Here is a 4,545-nt window from a genome sequence, read left to right as displayed (position 1 = left end):
GGCAAGCGAGGGATGGCTTCGGAGAGTTATGAAGCGGCAACAACTCAGCATCCACCGCCGGACAACGCTCAGCCACACTTCCACGCGAGTACGATGACAAAGTGATCAACTTTCACCGCTTTAACGCGCTGCGAGCGGAGCACGAGTACAACCTACACCAGATAGGAAACGCAGAACAAACGCCTGTTTGGCTCGATGCTCATGAGAATACGACGGTCAGCCAAACCGGCGCGAAGAGCGTCCTTGTGCGCACGACCGGTGCCGAGCGTCAGCATTGCACTGTAATGCTATTTGTCACAGCAGACGGAAGGAAGCTCCCCCCTTGCGTAGTGTTTAAGCGAAAGACGCTACCCAAGGAGAGCTTCCCGAATGAAATCATCGTCGGAGTGCAAGAAAGTGCTGGATGTGCGATGAACTAGTGGTGGACTGGGTGAAAACGGCGTGGGCTAACCGACCGGAACGCCTGCTGCGACGCAAGGCCCTGCTCGTATTGGACAGCTTTCGTGGCCACCTCACAGAGCGCGTGAAGGCTCGTTTTGCAGAAGCTCGTACGTATCTGGTGGTCATCCCCGGCCGTTTAGCAAGCATGCTGCAACCATTAGATGTGTCTATTAATAGCCCGTTAAGGAAGAATTCAGACGCCAGTACTCTGAATGGGTGGCAGCAGGCCACCACGAGAAAACGCCGACCGGACGACTGAGGAGGGCGTCACTTCAGCTGGTCTGCTCTTGTATTTTAAACGCGTGGTGTGCGGTCTCCACTGACATTGTAAAGAGTTTTAAGGTCATCGGGATTTCCAATGCCTTTGAAGGCACTGAGGACAATTGGATACATGAACGTGCGGATGACCCGAGCAGCAGCGACGAGCCGAGCCCGAGCAGCGATACCGATGAAGACATCTAGCGAGGATATCCGCAGCTAGACGCCAGATATCCCATTGTTATGTATATATAGCACAATTAAACAGGTTTTTCCATACGTAGATCTAAAATTGAAAAAAAAAATCACACTTCACTTCCGTGGAAGGGCCACACCCCACCAAAATCAAAGGAAAAAATGCGGCCCTTGTACGAGTGTATACGGTACATACTTTTTCTAAGTCATTTTTCTGGAACGACCTTCTTCATCAAATCACAACCATCACCTGCCCATCAAACTTTCTAGATAAAGTCATGTTGCACCGGTCATCATGAAGAAAAATGTAATACACCCTTATGTTAAACCCAATAACCATTGTGTATTACCCCCAAAATGGGTGTCTTAAAGGAAATAAAAAAAATGAATTGAAAACATTACTAGACAGCTTGGATAAGTTTCCTGTAAAAGTTGTAACAATGTTTTAAGCCTTCCCAAACGTTTCTAAACGTTTTCCAAATAATTATATAAGAAGGAACCGGCTAGTGTGGGGAGCATCTGCTGCCAGTGCAAAAAAATGAAAGATACGGCCCAGCTCGAAAGTCTTGTTTGATTTTGGCTACAGTGGCTTCATGCACGAGCAACGTGTTTAGCGAATGTATTGGATAAACGGCTCATTCGATTGAGAGGACGAACGAAGAAGAAGCTCCTGAGAAGAAGGCCGAGGTCTGCATTCGATTTGATGGGCTCCTCGGAGTCCTTGTCCGGACAAGGACTTTCGCTGTGGACACCCAATTTTTGAAATAAATTATACCTTGTGTTTGGTGCATGACAGCCTAAGTTGCTTATACGCCATAAAACCCAATACAATACAATACAGTACTTTGCCGCCGCTCCGCCGACTATACTGACTAACGGCTATATCCTCTCTGCAATCGCTCTTTCAAACATGACGTACTAAAATTTCACCGTAGACATTTTTATTTCTGAGAAAAATTTGTCCAATTTCGGGGAATTTTGGTGTCACAACTGAAGATTGAATGCAATTCAATCTCGGATGTGAGCTCTTCTGCTTCGCCCTTTCTGTCGACTGAAAATGATATTGTTTAAATTTTATTTTTTCTTTCTGAAAACTTCCCAGCAAACAACGTACCTCCTCAGGAACTCCCAAAAAGGATGAAATGTCCAGGTTCCGTGGTGACAGACAAGGAATATTTTTCAGAAGTCTTAGTGGGACATAAATTGACAAAGAAAACCAAGTTAGGGCCCAGCAATGTTCTAGGGAAATCTCTCTGGGATGAACATTGAGAGTAAAATATGCCAGTAAAAAAACCGCTTTATTAGTCCCAAAAAGGTGATGCACGGGACCATACGGGACCAATACTCTAAAGAAAAAACGAAGCAAACGCAAAAGCCCCATAGTCACTGACACATGTAAGAGTTCGGCTAAACCTTAATATTTAAAGCTTCATTAGTTTCAATAACTAAAAAAATAAAATTATCACAATTATTTTGATTTATTGGTAACTAAACGCATGTTATTTATTAAGTTAAATTTATATTCACGACAGTAATTGATTATTAAAAACAGCGATAGTTTCAAACGTTTGGATGAGCGGCGTTGCGCTTGAGCACATGGCTGCGCTTTTGCATGCGTATGTGCGTATGCATGTGCAGTCCTTCGGGCGTTTGTCTACGTAGTGCGAGTTGAGTGGTTCTTGGCCATCTGGCCGCACCAGCCCTGCAAGTGCTGCTTTTTCCAACGTTTCCCAAAGTATGTATATATTATATTGCAAAACTGGTGCGAACGTGACATCCTCGAGCCGCACGACGCTTGGCATAGCTCGGCGGGGTTCATCTTGGCGCGAAGTGGCATTTAGGCGCCAATTCTGGAATTACTTCCCGCGGTCAATGCTAGACTTATTTATTTCTCCTGGCACGCATATGTTCTGTCGTGGTTTTTTGGTCAGGTGCCTGGTATGATGGCTCGACTTCCTGCATGCGTTTTAGACATGTCAAATTCCTGGGTTTAAAAGATACGGCGAGTGAGCCGGGATTCCTGCGCGGCTGTTGCTTTTGGCGCCAAAGCACAGTTATCGTTCAAAGAACAGTATTTTTACAGCTAGCACGTGCGCTAGTTCGTGCTGGTGATGTTGAGTCATAGTCTCGGCGTTTCTAATTATTTCGGTATGTGAATCATATATGCCAGATATTTGGTTTTCTCATTAAGCTGATCGCGTGCTGTTGGGAATGTTACTTTTTCTTTTCAGTTGTAGAACGAAAGTATACATTAATGTATATATCAGCTTTCACTTTCACTTTGTTTATTTCGCTTTTTGCCATCACAGAAAGCGTGGGTGACGAAATAAAAACGGTTCACAACAATCGCTTGACGGGCTTGGTCACCTGAAAAAGTCGACGATGACAGCAGCGGCAGTTCTTGCGGCATACAAATAACAATTCACATCTCAAACAAAACAGATTGTGCTACAATGCAGGTAGGGGGTTAGATATATTAAACAATGACAAGGAAAGAAAAAACGGTCGACATATGTATTTCAATACTAATACAACCTAATCAATAAAAGTTTCACGAAGTGCACGAAAAGACATTGTGTTTATATTGTTATAAAGCGAAGAGTTCAAACATCTTGGTAGTATATATTTCAGCATAGCAAAACCATAGTTTGTTCTACATCTGGGTACCGAAAACGTTTCAGCGTTTCTAGTGGTATACGGTGTGTTGTGTGGTACCAGCTGCACAATACGGGACAAAAAGGGGTCATCTCTTGCAGTCTGTTTTTTATAAAAACAGGCAAATATGTACTCAAACAACCTAGGAACTGGAATTATTTTGTATTTTGTTCGAATGGGGCGAGTTGGGGCGTCATAGCAGGAATTTGTAATGACTCGTAGCATTTTCTTCTGTTGAAGAAAAAGCTTTTGCAAATTGGACACTGTAGTATTTCCCCATACCAAATAGCAGTACCCTAAGTATGAAAAAAAAATGCATAGTAAAGGTCAAGTTTTGTCTTTGTAGGTAAGATATATTTATGGCGAGAGACGATACCTATGAATTTAGAGAGCTTGATGCAGACCTTGTTTATATGAGCATCCCATGACATTGACGGGGTGAAATCTACGCCAAGTGATGTGAATGATTCAACATATTCAATTTGTGCGCCACTGAAAAATATAGGCGGTGCATTCTCTACCAACTTGCCCTTAGCATGAAATATTATCGCCTTTGTTTTTTCCTTATTTACTGTCAAGGAGTTTGAGGATGACCATTCCTTCAGAGCAGTCAATACTAAATTCGCTGAATCGGTTAATTGGTTAATGTCAGTGGAGGAACAGAACAAAGTGGTGTCATCAGCATAAATAGTAAATTTTATCTCGTTGCTTATATTAGTGATGTCATTTATATACAAGTTAAAAAGTATAGGACTCAAGAGACTACCCTGTGGCACTCCATTTGAAATTTGTAGTACATCAGAGCGGCAGTTATTGATGAGAACATATTGTGAACGCGAGGACATATATGACTTGAAAAGGTTGAGGGCAAGGCCACGTATACCATAATGTTAAAGTTTTGCAAAGAGGGTGTTATGATTGAGGGTATCAAACGCCTTACTGAAATCTACGAAGATTCCTGGAGTGAGCTTCTGGGATGCAATATTACCTAATATA

The 4,545-nt window shown here is 42.9% G+C and overlaps 1 pseudogene; it reads right to left on the bottom strand.

The window, feature by feature from the left end:
- Positions 1–3,362: 3,362 nt before the first annotated feature.
- Positions 3,363–3,980, bottom strand: LOC144123263 (uncharacterized; annotated as a pseudogene).
- Positions 3,981–4,545: the final 565 nt, after the last annotated feature.

Source organism: Amblyomma americanum, chromosome 3 (genome assembly GCF_052857255.1).
Source record: "Amblyomma americanum isolate KBUSLIRL-KWMA chromosome 3, ASM5285725v1, whole genome shotgun sequence".
NCBI classification, from domain to species: Eukaryota; Metazoa; Arthropoda; class Arachnida; order Ixodida; family Ixodidae; genus Amblyomma; species Amblyomma americanum.
Note: the sequence above shows the minus strand (reverse complement) of the source record. Positions and strands in the feature narration are given on the sequence as shown.